The sequence below is a fragment of the Lathyrus oleraceus genome, chromosome 7 (assembly GCF_024323335.1).
Source record: "Lathyrus oleraceus cultivar Zhongwan6 chromosome 7, CAAS_Psat_ZW6_1.0, whole genome shotgun sequence".
Taxonomy (NCBI): Eukaryota; Viridiplantae; Streptophyta; class Magnoliopsida; order Fabales; family Fabaceae; genus Lathyrus; species Lathyrus oleraceus.
This window is the reverse complement of record NC_066585.1, coordinates 334,475,259-334,490,552: the sequence shown is the minus strand read 5'-3', so window position 1 is coordinate 334,490,552 and position 15,294 is coordinate 334,475,259.

The window sequence follows — 15,294 nt, the reverse complement described above, 5'->3', positions numbered from 1 at the left end:
ATCATGAATTTATGATGAATGGTTGAGAAGATATGATCAAATCATTGCCAAGTGTGCTTGAAACTTCAAAAGGCCATATCTTTTGACTCATAACTCCAAATTGAGTGCTCCTTTTTGCCAAATTCTTCTCATGACATAAACTTTCCAAAACAACCATCACATTGCACGAAATTTGAACATATGATCATTTGCTTATTCATGAAGATTTTGGAGGGAAATTCATAAATTCAAAATTGGTGCATCATGGGAACAAATCACCATTGCCATTGTGTTAATTGGAAGATTTTAAGTGAAATTGATCATTCATTTGGTACTGTTCACGTCCATTTGCTCCATGCACCATGCAAAATGTCATTTTTGGCCAAGCACCTTATTTTCACTTAATCACACTTAACCATGTTTAATTTTAATTAAAAGGTGATTAGCACATCATATAAATAGATAATCCTAACAGAATTTGTGATATTTCATCATTCTAGATCTAGATCTCATTTTCCCTCCATTTTTTCTCTCAACCAAAATTCAAATTTCTTCCACATAACCTTGCTTTTTTCTTCCATATTCTTGTTCACTGACCTTCATTTAGTGTAGATCAAGCTTTGTTTTGGAAGATTCATGCAAAAATCAAGCATATCAAGTTCATGAAGGTGAAGATGGAAATGGTTATTTGAGAAAGATCTAAGTTGTGCCAAGCCTCAATTTCAACTTCAAGCTACATAACAGTGATACTGGAAGAGATTTGGATGTTTGCCAAGCCTTGAATCTGCCACTGCCATTGTTGGAGCTTCAAGAGGTCAAATTTTCGCATCTCTTAAAACTTGTTTTTATGTGCCTAATGTTGTAGAGCTTTGCTTCCTGATCATTTTGATATAAAGAACATGAAAAATGATGCAATATTCATGAAGTTATGGTGAATTGAATTTTGATGTTCAATGATGTTTTTGCTCGAATCTCATTATCCATGGCTTGTTTTGATGAAATATTGCTCGATCTGTAATCTACATGTTATGAGCGTTTGAATGATGTAATTTTTTTGAAAATCTGGAAAAAAATATGTTGAATGTCCACTGTTCACCGCCGTCTCCACGAAGGAGACGGTTGTTTCCTCCGCGCGCTACAGTGCACGCTGCCGCTTGCAACAGGCCTCGCTGGCTAGGGTTTTGTCCCCTTGTGCATGCCACGCGAGCGCCTTGTGGCGAGTTCATTGGCCTAGCTTCGTTGACTAGCCACACGTGCGCATTTGACCATGACGTGGAGGCCACGTCCTTTAATGAAACGACCGCGTTTCATCCTGGCGCGCTCCCAGTTCGATTCTCCGCTTAGCCATATTTTCAAATTTCGTTTCATATTTATATTTTCCCTCCATTTATTTTATGCTATGTCACATTTTAATTCAATTTTTTTCCAAACTTCCAAAAATCATAACTAATTGAAAAATGATCCAATTAATTCCAGGTTTTTTGCTACATGATCCTTGAAATGTCTAGAATTTTATGGTTTTGATTTTAGGATTTTTATCATTTTTGGAATTTGAATTGTGCTTGGTTTATTGATCATGTGTGCATATGTGACATTGCCTCATTCATCCTATCATAAAATGCTCATACATGATCCAAATGCCATGAAATTTTGCATGATGATTCTTAACATGATGATGGATTTGTGTGATTTTATTTGGCATTTTTTGCTATTGTCTTCACTGTTTGGGACACATGTACTTTAGGTGTGACAACTTGTGTCACACATTTGGATGTCTAGCTTGTGCATTTTCATATCCATACCAAATGAGCTCTTCTGTTTATGATTTTTGGCATGATGATTGTATTAGACATGTTGTACGCTCATGAAAATTTCCAGAATTATTTGATTCATTTCTGTTTTAATGTGGAATTTTCATTCATGAGGATCACTTGTGAGCTTTGGATTTGCCTTTGCCTTCTCTTGCACATGAAATGAATTTGCTTAATGATTTTGGCTTGGTCCTTTTTAGGACATGTTCTTGAGTGAATGTAGTTGCTTCATGTTAAATATCAAGTTCTGTTTTGACTTTTTGCCCCACCTTTGACCCTAGCCTTTGAGCTAGTGGTTTGTTCTCATCCTTTGGACTTTGTGTTTCAGGTTTCAAGCAATTAGCCACATTGGTTGATATGATCTCATCACTTGAGATACAAGTTATTTTGGTTGACTAACCTTGCTGTTTTGTAGGTCTTGTGGATGATGAATTAATTTAGTTTGCTTGCATCTCATGCCTTGCATTGATGTTGTCTGATGATTGGTTGTCTCACTGTTGGACTTTCTGATTGTTTTGTCTGAATACTATACTGATTATTTGGTTGTTTACACAGATACTTTAGCCGCTTTAACTCATTATTTGAGTTGCTTTGCTTTGCTTGTGGTTGGCATACCACTTAGGTAACTTCCTATTCTCCATGTAGTCTGGAAGACCTGTCATGTTATGTTGACAGGCACCTGTCCGAAGCCCTCCTTAAGAGGCAATGTTTGTGCTTGTTTATCTTTGTGCCTTGTACATGTAAAGGCCTCCTAAGTGAAGAGGCATTGGCAGATAGAAGGGATGTGAAATCCATCCCCTGCTATTCAGTTGAGTCATTCATCTTGCTCGCACTACGTGCTGATGCATTTGAATAAACACCCAAGATCCTTGTATATAGCGTCAGTCATGTGGAGTAGAGTTCCTCATTCTGGACTCCCAATTTTTCATTGATTAAAGCTCACCCAGGCCCGGGTTAAGAGCTATGAGGTTTAACCCTCATTACCTTTTCATCTGCTTTACCCTAACTCTCAATGTTAGGGTTAAGAGCTCAAAACACCCATAACAGAACCGACTTGTTTGTCGAGGTTGATTTGACCCCTTGACTAAAGCCCAGCCTTGTATGCGCCACTTGTTTGCATATATCGTGTGATACCTGTTCACCTGTGTTGCTTACTTGCTGTGTGATTGACTTGCTGCCTGTGCGAGTTAGGTTATGTTCAGATACCTCAACCTAGGACTATTGCGGATTGCATGACAACTTTTAGGCTCGAGTCAGTCTCCTTATTAGTTTGTTATTTCCCGATCTCTGGTTAGGAGAAAATTCCTCCCCTGTTAAGGGGAACTACGTTGCCCTGATCCTCATACCAGATGAGGTACGTAGGCAGGAGATCGTGCGAGATCTCTCCGGGCACCCTTTTCCTTTTTTGTGTGTGTTTGCTTGACAGCTATTAGGCTCGAGTTCCAGACTCCCTATTAGCTTGTCTATTTGATAACCTTTTTGTGTGTGTTAGGAGTTGGATGTAAGACCAGCGATTGGCATTCCATTTCCTATTTGTTATGTGTTTGGAGTCTGATGTAAGTCCAGCGATTGGCATTCGGTTTCCCGGTGTGGTGTGTGTGTTTGGAGTCTGATGTAAGTCCAGCCATTGGCATTCGGTTTCTTGTTTGTGTTTCTTTTGTTCGGAGTCGGACGTAAGACCAGCCATTGGCAGTCTGTTTCCACTTACGAGTTTCTTTTGACGTCTCAGCGTCTTTGTGTTGTGTTTTGTTTCGGCGTGCGTTAGCCGAACTACGGTAGCTCTGATTCTCATTCCAGATGAGATACGTAGGCATAGGATGTGATATCCTAGCGAGTCTGTTCCCTATTTCCCCGAACTACGTTGACTCTGATGTTTGTTTCTGACAAATTACGTAGGACCAGGATGCGACATCCTGCCGAGTCACCTTCCTCCTTCTTCCATCTGTGTTTTATTCCAGTGTGTGTGCATTCCTTTGAGCAGTTATTCAGCAACCTTATTCTATTCTTTTGAGCGTGGATCCCGTCGAGTACGACGGACGTGAGGGGTGCTAATACCTTCCCCTTGCGTAACCGACTCCCGTACCTTGTAATCTCCGGTCGTAAGACCATTTCCTTTCCAGGTTTACTTCGAGCGTTTCCTTTCCCTCCTTTGGGATAAATAACGCACGGTGGCGGCTCTGTTTGTTTGCTTTTTCTCGCCGGTTGTTTTTCGCGGATGCGACAGCCGGCGACTCTACTGGGGACTCTAGAAGTTGACCTCTTGCTGGTCCATCTTCCCTAAGCGAGTCATTCCTAGCGCTCTCTAGGATAGTTTTGGTTGCTTTTGTTGCTTTATTTATTGCATTTATGATTATTATGTTGTGTATATATTTGCATAAATGTTTGCATGCATCATATTATCATTGTGCTGGATTTTGTACAGGTTTGGTTCCTCTGATTTAGGGTGGGTGTTCTGAGTGGGGCTAAAACCCAGGCCCGAGTATACACCTAGGATTAGTGTGGTCTCACGTTTCCTCACATGTTGGATCAGCATGTTGTTGCGACGTGACATACCACAAGCTAGACGAGGTTCTTTTGAGAGAGTCCTTCCGAGTGGAGTATTCCACTTTGGTTGGGTTATCTCTTTAGAGCTGTTGACTTCGGTGACCGATCTTTCCCGGATTTTTGGTTTAGACGATCTTATGAGAGCTGCAACGGCACACCCGAAAGGGCAAACCCGTTGAGTATCTTGTCCGATTGTCGAGACCATTATCCGCCTTAGGATGACCTGATTAGAATTAACCTGTGAGGGTGTCATACGGTGAACTGACTTTAATGTGTTTTTTAATCGCAATGTCGCGGTTAGCAAGAGTCGCCACCGACTTTTCTTTTATCCAATAAGGAAAGGTGGAAAAGAACAGGAAAGACCTTAATTTAGATTCTTAGGTTCGGGAGGTACATTATACAAAGGGAAGGTGTTAGCACCCTTTGTATCCATGGTTATCCATGGGCTCTTAATTGCTCAATCATTTATGTTTTTCTCGTTTGAACAAGTGTTTGAAAAATGTGTAGAAAATGTTTTGAAAAGGAGAATTTAACTTTGTAATGATTCTTGTATGAATGTATACAAAGTGGTTATCTCATTTAGTTTTGAAAGTTGTTTAGAAAAATATAACTCGGCAATGATTCTAGTACGAATGTATGCCAAGTGGCGATTTTCTAAAAAAAAAGATGTTTGGAAATGTGTGAGGTGTGAAAAGTGTTTTAGGTTATGAATGAGCAATTAAGGGTTATACCTGTCCGAGGTCTTTCCGGTCATTTCCTATCCTTATGAGGGTAAAACGGTCCTTACTATTGAGAAGTAAGTAGTTTTATCCTTTGGATGTAAGAGGGTCATCGTAGGGTCATCGATTGGTCATTGAAGGCAACAGTTGTGAGGATACCTTAGCATTCGAAGGGACTATCATCATTTAATCGTAGGCTATACCGAAGGGTCATCGAGGGACAAAGGCAACATTCGAGGGACTATGATGACTTAACCGAAGGGTCTTTGCTAAGTGTATCCCCATATTCGCGGGGCATGACCGTAATACCGTAATCGCAGGGTAACAAAGAGAGGTCCGAGATCGCATGTTTAACGGCAAAGTTTTACAATTAATTATAGAGTCGTAATCAATTAGGTAATTAGGTCCACATTAAAATTGATGAAATCAATACATTAAAATCAGCTAGGTAATTTAGGATGAATCTCCACATAAAAATTAAGTAATTCAGAATCCATCTCCATAAGGGTATCCCACACATAAGGTGGAATACCGGGCCGGCCGTCTCCTCGGAAATATGTAAGCCTTTACACCATTCAGCACACGGGTTAGATCATCGAGATAAAGTACAATTGGAAATTGCACCATAACACAACAGTCATTAAGTCAGGCCAAATAATGCAGAATTATAATGAATATTAATCAGATAAACATAAGGCAGAACAGCAAAGAAACAAAACAGCCACTGTCCCGTTCGCCTCTGCTTCGCCTAACAAAGGCTTAGCGAGGGCTCGCTCCAGGCTCGCTTAGCGATGTGCTAGCGAGCGGCGACAGATTTTGAGTTTGACAGCAGCATGATCTCCGGAACCCTGACCTTCATGGCATTTAATTATAGGAATAGCATTGACAAACATTCAGGATATTCAGGCATACTTAAATTCATACATGAAATCATATTACATATCCGAAAATTTAATCATGATGCCTTATATATGCAAAGATTATCGATTAAAAGCATAAAACATTAGTGATACGCAAACCTGTTTGTAACTGAGCTTGGTATCGAATGGAGTTGGGCGGCGGTTGCTTCGGCGCGGATGAGCGGCCTTCAGGGTTTCTTTACTCGGAATACTCTGAGTTGATCTCCAAGATTTCTATGCCAGGGTTTCCGTCCGTCTTCCTCTGTTTTTCCCCCTTTCTTTTCGTGACTGAAGCTTGGCTATTTATAATGCTCTTGTTGTGACCTAATGGGCTCAGAATGAAGCCCGAAAATTCTGATGTTCGCAAGCTTCGCTAGGCGAAGGAGTTGCTCGCCTAGCGAGCCAGCTAGTTTGGGCTTTTTTTGGATCCGGTGCTTCGCTGGGGCGAGTGTCATAACGAGGGGTTCGCTAGGCGAAGGAATTGCTCGCCTAGCGAGCAGGCCAGTTTGGGCCATTTTCTGGATTGGGCCTGTTGCGAGCTGGACCTTTTGTTCCTTTAAGGTTAGTGCCTTGCAGAATGAGTCGGAGTACTTCGAGAAATGTTTTGCAAGATAAATGGGCAAATTTTAGGGTATGACAGCTGCCCCTGTTCAATATTCTTGAACCGAGAGAGTTAGGACGGTGAGTATGTCGTTCGTGGTCTGGAGGTGGAAGATTATTGAACACTAGAATGCCCCACAAATTTGCATTTGTCAATTAGTCTTGATGGAGATGGGCTTAAAGATGCCATCCAGGAAGTTTGATGATGAGAGTTTCAGATTGTGTCGTACGTTAGACGATATCTGAAGACATGGATGGCACACCGGGTCATACGCTATACCGTATAGTGAGTCCTCCATTATGCTGTCGACTTTGCCGGGGAGTCAGAGTGTGTTATACGCTACTGGGGATAAGGGATCAGAATGGATTATACGCTAGATCGTATCTGAATTGCAGGATGAACCGTCCGTTAGGCTGCATCTGGAGAGGTAAAGATCAGAACGGGTCGTACGGTAGATCGTATCTGAGTAGCGGACTGAGTCGTCCATTAGGCTGTATCTGAGATATAAGGGTCAGAATGGATCGTATGCTAGATCGTATCTGAGTAGCGGAAAGAGTCGTCCATTAGGCTGTATCTGAGATATAAGGGTCATAATGGATCGTATGCTAGATCGTATCTGAGTAGCGGAAAGAGTCGTCCATTAGGCTGTATCTGAGATATAAGGGTCAGAATGGATCGTATGCTAGATCGTATCTGAGTAGCGGAAAGAGCCGTCCGTTAGGCTGAATCTGATGATGAAAGGGGTAGTCGTACGCTAGACTACACTTCAGAAATGTACCGTACGCTAGGTAATATCTGAGGACTTAAAGGTCTAGTTGGGTCGTAAATTAGACCGTATTGGAGTAGTTGAAGGTCGGAATGGATCGTCCGTTAGATCGTATCTGAGAGGAAGGAGTCATATGTTGAGCTGAATCAGAATGAACCGTACGTTAGACTGTATCTGATCGTATTATAAATGGTCGGGATGGGCTTAAAGATACCATCCTTAGGAGGATAATTAACCGAGGACTCTACTGGGGAAATAAATCTCAGTCTTCTGGTTGGAGATACTGGTATCGGTGATCTCTTCTTAGCTGGGGATACTTGATTCTGTCTGAGGGTAGAAATATTTAACAGAAGCCTGGCTGGGGGTGGAAGAGATGACCAGTTTGTCTAGTAATGCCGATTGCTTTTGGGGAATAACCGGCTTTGCTGGGGAATAGAATTAGCAACGGATTCATTGGAAAGCATGGTTAGACCTTTTCCTCGATCCTGAAGTCTTGTAGTGATTGCTATTTCTATTTTAAGCATGCAATTTTTTTTTTTTTAAACCTTGATCATATTCAAGTGCATAAATCAATTCAAATTAAATCAATGGACGTTTACACAAACAAAACAGAAAAGTAAAAACGAAATCATCTTTTTGGAAACAAAATTATATTGATTTGAAAGAGGGCCTATAAACAGGCAATTTGTGTACAAGGAGACAGAAATCCTAGTAAGAGGAAATTGTCAGGCAAATAAAGAGAAAGCTATGCAGAAAAAGTCCTATCGATTCTAATTCCACTACTGTCATTATGTCTTCAAGCATCTCATCTCCTGCTGTCGGATAAAAGTGATTGGCTTGTTCAGTCCTTTTGACTTGGGTGAAGCTGACCGAGAATGGGACATAGTCATACGCTTTTAATCCCTAATTTTTGCCTGGACCGCCTTTTCAGGTTTTCAGTCCACCAGGATACCCCTTTTTGCCCAAGTCGCCTTTTCAGGTTTTCGACGTGCCGGGTGTACATTTTTATATGTTTATCCCTAATTTTTGCCCGAACCCTTTTGGTTCGCCGGGATGCCCTTACTTTTGCCTAGATACGTCGACCTAGCGGGTCTCTTTTATGCGTAGTATTTTTTAACTATGTCTGCGTTCACGGGATGTGGGAAGTCTTCGCCATCCATAGTAGTGAGCATCATGGCACCTCCTGAGAATACCTTTTTAACTACAAATGGCCCTTCGTATGTAGGAGTCCACTTGCCCCTAGGATCACCCTGTGGTAGTATGATACGCTTGATTACCAAGTTACCAGCCTGATATACCTTTGGCTTAACCTTCTTATTGAAAGCTTTGATCATCCGTTTCTGGTACATCTGACCATGACAAACAGCTGCCAACCTCTTCTCATCAATCAAATTTATCTGGTCGAGTCGAGTCCGAATCCATTCATCTTCATCTAAGCCTGCCTCTTTCATGATTCTTAGAGAGGGAATCTGAACTTCCACTGGTAAAACGGCTTCCGTTCCGTAGACTAAAGAGAACGGAGTTGCCCCTGTCGAAGTGCGCACTGAAGTGCGATAACCATGGAGAGCGAATGGTAACATCTCATGCCAGTCTTTGTACGTTACTGTCATCTTTTGTATGATCTTCTTGATATTCTTATTAGCAGCCTCTACGGCGCCATTCATCTTTGGCCGGTACGGGGAAAAGTTATGGTGTTTTATTTTGAATTGCGTGCAAAGCTCAGTAATCATCTTGTTGTTCAAGTTAGTACCGTTGTCAGTGATAATTCTTTCAGGGATGCCATACCGACAAATGAGACTATTCTTGATGAACCGTGCCACCGCATTCCTGGTGACAGAAGCAAATGAGGCCGCCTCTACCCACTTTATAAAGTAATCAATAGCCACGAGGATGAAGCGATGTCCATTAGAAGCCGTAGGTTTAATCTCTCCGATCATATCAATGCCCCATATTGCAGAGGGCCAAGGGGCTGTCAACACGTTCAAGGGAGCAGGAGGTACATGTACTTTGTCCGCATAGATCTGGCACTTGTGACAGGTTCTGGAGTGACGGTGGCAATCAGCTTCCATGGTAGACCAATAATACCCTGATCTCAGAATCTTCTTGGCCATCGTATGTCCACTAGAATGAGTCCCAAAAATACCGTCATGTATGTCTTCCATAATCTTTTCTGCTTCCTTTTTATCCACGCAGCGAAGCAGAGTCGAATCATGATTACGTTTGTATAATACTCCATTACTCAAAAAGAATTTAGCGGAGAACTTCCTCAGGAATTTTCTGTCATTGACGGATACCCCTTCAGGGTATTCCTGAGTTTCTAAATACCTTTTCACTTCGTGGAACCAAGGTTTCTCCTCTACTCCCTCAGCGTTAAGTTCATAACAATATGCTGGTTCATCTAGTCGTTCAATGGTGATCCTGGGAGCTTCACTGTCCCATCTGACTCTGAACATAGATGACATGGTAGCCAATGCGTCTGCCAACTGATTTTCTTCCCGTGGAATATGTTCAAATGTAATCTCTTCAAAGTATGGGATTAATGTCATCACCCGCTCTCGATAAGGGACGAGATTCGGATGTTTAGTGTCCCATTCTCCTTTGATCTGACTGATTACCAAGGCTGAATCTCCGTACACACTCAAAAACTTGATTCGCAGGTCTATAGCAGCCTTGAGTCCCAAAATACATGCTTCATACTCAGCCATATTATTGGTACAATGAAAACATAATCTAGCAGTGAAAGGTGTATGGTAACCCCCGGGAGAAATAATTACAACCCCAACGCCCTTGCCCAATGCATTAGAAGATCCATCAAAAACCATAGTCCATCGGGATCCCAGTTCAGGTCCTTCATCCGGTCCAGGTTTTTCATAATCAGTAACAAGCATGACATCCTCATCTGGGAACTCAAAATTCATAGATTGGTAATCATCCACCGCCTGATGAGCTAAATGATCAGCTAGCACGCTTCCTTTGATTGCTTTCTGGGTAGTATACTGGATATCATACTCTGTTAAGATCATCTGCCATCTCGCTATTCTTCCGGAGAGGGCAGGTTTCTCGAATATGTATTTGATGGGATCCATCTTAGAAATCAACAAAGTGGTATGATTCAACATATACTATCTTAGTCGGCGAGCAGCCCAGGCCAAAGCACAGCAAGTTCTCTCGAGCAGTGAGTATCTTGTTTCACAGTCGGTAAACTTTTTGCTAAGGTAGTATATGGCATGCTCTTTTCGACCAGACTCGTCATGTTGCCCCAACACACACCCCATTGAATTTTCTAACACGGTCAAATACATGATTAGAGGTCTTCCTTCAACTGGTGGCATCAAAAGTGGAGGCTCTTGGAGATATTTCTTGACTTTGTCAAAAGCTTCCTGACATTCATCATTCCATATCATCTCTTGATTCTTCCTCAATAGCTTGAAGATGGGTTTGCAGGTGGCGGTCAAATGGGAGATAAATCGGGCAATGTAATTCAAGCGTCCCAAGAACCCTCTGACTTCTTTATCTGTACGGGGAACTGGCATTTCTTGAATAGCTCTCACCTTAGCCGGATCAACCTCAATTCCTTTACCACTGACAATAAAGCCCAAGAGTTTACCGGATCTTACGCCAAAGGTGCATTTGTTCGGGTTCAATCTCAACTTGTACCTCTTCAACCTCTCGAACAGTTTGTATAGATGATCGAGATGTTCTTCTTCGGTATGAGATCTGGCTATCATGTCATCCACATATACTTCTATTTCATGATGGATCATATCATGGAACAGAACTACCATAGCACGCTGGTAAGTTGCTCCTGCATTCTTCAGACCGAATGGCATTACTTTATAACAGAAAGTGCCCCATTGCGTCACAAACGTAGTTTTCTCCATGTCCCCAGGTGCCATCTTAATCTGATTATATCCTGAGAAGCCGTCCATGAATGAGAATACCTTGTGTCGAGCGGTGTTGTCTACCAGAACATCAATGTGCGGGAGTGGAAAGTCATCTTTGGGACTCGCTTTATTCAAATCTCGGTAATCTACGCACATTCGCACCTTACCATCCTTCTTCGGCACTGGTACCACATTAGCAACCCATTGAGGATAAGAAGTAACGGCTAGAAAACCGGCATTGAATTGTTTCATAACCTCGGCTTTGATTTTCTCAGACATTTCGGGGCGCATGCGGCGAACCTTTTGCTTGACAGGACGACAATCTTCCTTCATTGGCAAACGATGCATTACTATATCAGTATCCAATCCGGGCATGTCTTCATAAGACCAAGCAAAAATCTCTACGTAGTCATGTAACATCTGGATCAATCTTTCTTTGACACTGTTTTCCAAGCCTGCTCCTATCTTGACTTCTTTTCTGTCTACTTCAGTACCCAGATTTACAATTTCGATTGACTCTTCATGCGGCTGTATGGTCCTTTCTTCTTGCAGTAACAGTCTGGCAAGTTCACCAGGGACTTCACAATCTTCCTCACTTCCATCCTCGGCTTGGTAGATCGGATTTTCAAAGTCGTAATGAACAATAGTAGAACTATTATCAACAGGATCCAGAGTGGGTATGGATCTGCAATTTGTTACGTGAGTGTGTGTAAGAAAGCATAGCTTGTTTGAAAGCTGACAGGAAAGATAAAGAGCGCAATATTTGAATGCAAAAAAGTCCATTGATTTATTGAATGTGAATATGCTTATGAAAATGACAAAACCCTTAACAAATCAGCTATTGTGCCCCGGGCATAGACACAATGCTTTAAGAAGTTCGATTAAAAAACTAAAAAGTTTGCAATATTAAATAGACAATAACAATTACTCCTGACTAAAGGTAATCGGGATAGTGTCTTCAGCCTTCCAATTATTGAGTCCGTCACCAATTGTTGGGAAAATCCAGCTATCCAGGTCGCAATCGCTATCAGCATCTTCTACAGCATTGATTTGATCTTTGACCATCTTTTCAGAGTTAAATCCCAGACCAGATTTATCAGACTTGTAGGGTACGTTGATCAATTGACCCCAACCAGTACGACCACCATTTTCGACCACAGCTCGAGCATCTTTCAGAGAAACCATGGCAGGAGGAGCTCGAATAACCTTGGGCACAAGGGGAGTTGGCTTAAGGATAGGACTGGGCGGAGGAACCACTTCAAATGACTGAGACGGAGTCTCGAAGAATTCACCATCCATCTCAACGTATCTGAAGGTATGCACACTACTGACGATATACTCTTCTTCCCCACACACAGTGACGATCTTACCCTCTATTGGATATCTCAGCTTTTGATGGAGAGACGAAGCTACAACACTTGCCCCGTGAATCCAAGGGCGTCCCAACAAGCAGGAATAGGCAGGACGAATGTTCATTACATGAAAGGTAGTGTCGAAGACTTGAGGCCCTATCTTGATAGGGAGAACCACTTCACCATGGACAACACTCTTCGCACCATCGTAAGCACGCACCACAATGTCACTAGGCTTCAGTTCAATGTCTTTACAGTCAAGTTTATCGAGCACGGCTTTCGGTAGCACATTCAAAGAAGAGCCATTATCGATCAACACATGAGACAAGGTAATCCCCTTACATTCAATGGAGATATGCAGAGCTTTATTGTGGTTCTTTCCCGCTGGTGTCAGGTCAGCATTGGAAAAACCTAGACCATCGTCAACAGTCAGATTAGCAACATAGTTTTCGAACTGACCGACAGATGTCTCCTGAGGTACATGAGCGGTCTTCAAGAATTTGATCAATGCATTGGCATGAGATTCAGAAGATAACAACAAGGATAACATCGAGATTTTGGAAGGAGTATTGCCTAACTGTTCTACCACATCAAAATCACTCTTGCGGATGATTTTCAGCACTTCTTCCATTTCTTGTTTGGCAACATCTTCGGTAGTAGCTTCGATCGGTGTCTCTGACTGAGAAGGGTTGACTGGTTCCTTTCCTCGGTTTTCGGGAACTGGAGGTGAGATCTCCGGAGAGAAGATCCTTCCGCTTCGAGTAACTTTACTAGTCCCAACAATGTTATTAGGATTAGCAGAACTACCAACTTGCTTTACACCATGGATGTAAACATCACCTCCATAATTCCACAGAATGGCTTTGCTTGAAGAATACGGTACTGGGCCAGGTGCAGTAATGATTAGGGGAGCTACCTTGGGCTCAGCAGTAATCTTCACGGGTACTCTGGGAGCAGTAATCTTCACCGGAACTTTGGACCTTGCAATCACAGATATTTCTTCAACAGTGTTTCCCACCTTAGGAATCCTTTCAAAGAGAATTGTACGATCATCTATCAGTCGTTGAATACCAATTCTCAACTTCAAGCAATCCTTGGGTCGGGATAGACAGAGATCGCAATTTTCCGCGCAACCTGGAAATAAACCAGCTTGCAACAACTTCTTCTTGATGGCCAGGAGAGGAGATGCTAAGTTAGCCACATTAGCAATGTAAGAGTAGTCATCCACAACATTAACAGCCTTGTCATGATTAGGCATAGGTGCAGTGATGACATTAGGAGTCTCCGGAGGCTCAAATTCAATTTCCCCAGCTTCGATCATATCCTGAACCTTATTCTTCAATGACCAGCAATCATTTGTATCATGCCCGAGGCTATCGGAGTGATATGCACACCTGGCATTGGGATTATAACGAGAAGAGGCAGTGTTGGGTTTCATAGGAGGATCCCTGAGGGTAATCAAATTTGCCTTTAGCATCCCCTGCAATGCTTGTGCCAAGGTCATGTTGATCCTGGTAAACTACCTTCTTGGCTTGTCTTGTTTGGGCTGGAAGTTTTGAGCTGGCGGTGCTGCAATCGTAACTGCTCCAATGGTATGGTCACGATTCTTCTTGCTACGACCCCTTTGACTGTACACAGCATTTGATTCATTCCTCCCCTGATAGGACCTTTTGCTACTTGCAGAGGTAGTCGCCTGTATCTTTCCACTTCGAATGCCGCTCTCCACCCGTTCACCTGTCAATATAAGTTCGGTGAAACCCGAAGAAGAACTTCCCAGTAGATGGCTGTAGAATGGGCCAGTCAGCGTACCCATGAACATGTCTACCAATTCTCGATCAGTCATAGGGGGTTTGACTCTGCCAGCCAAATCTCTCCATTTTTTAGCATACTCTTTGAAGCTTTCTTTAGATCCCATAGCCATATTCTGCAACTGTAGCCGAGTAGGCGCTAGTTCAGAGTTATACTGGTACTGTTTATAGAAAGCTGTTGCTAAATCATTCCAGGTGCGGATGTCAGAGCTCTCGAGCTGATAATACCATTCCAACTGTGTGCCAGACAGACTCTCTTGGAAGAAATGGATCCATAGCTTCCTATCAGTGGTATGCGGCTGAATCTTTCTCACATAAGCTCTCAGATGCATCTGAGGACAGGACACACCATCGTACTTAGTGAAAGTGGGGATCTTGAATTTGCGAGGAATGACCACATCAGAGACCAGTCCCAAGCTTTCGAAATCCAGACCGGGCGCCTTCTGACCCTCCATAGCTAGCATGCGTTCTTCCAACAACTTATACTTATCCTCTTTTGGAGAGTACTGTTCATCTTCATAATCTTCATCGTCGTCCTCCTGGTTGAGAGGATCAGCATTCTCCTCTTCTGAATCATTCTCCGTCTCCTCTTCTGGACCATTCGGAATTCTAAACTTGACTCCTGCGGCCCGTCCTTTAAGCCTTCTTCCCGTGTTAATGTAACTCACAGGTTTCTGGTCTTTCTTCTTCTCGAGCAAGAGAGCCTTCAGTTCCTCCTGCCCCTTGGACAAGCTCAGCATCATCTCCTGGAATTGAGCATTCTGAGCCTGGAGATCTTTGACAGTTTGTTCGAGAGCCATTTTTCTGTTTGCAATAGGAAGACCGTGAGAATATGGTCCTTTAGAGTACCTGTTATGCAATGTTATGTTATGCTATGCAATGTATGAAATGTTTTCAAGGACTTTTGGAATTTAACTTTGCGTAAACTACC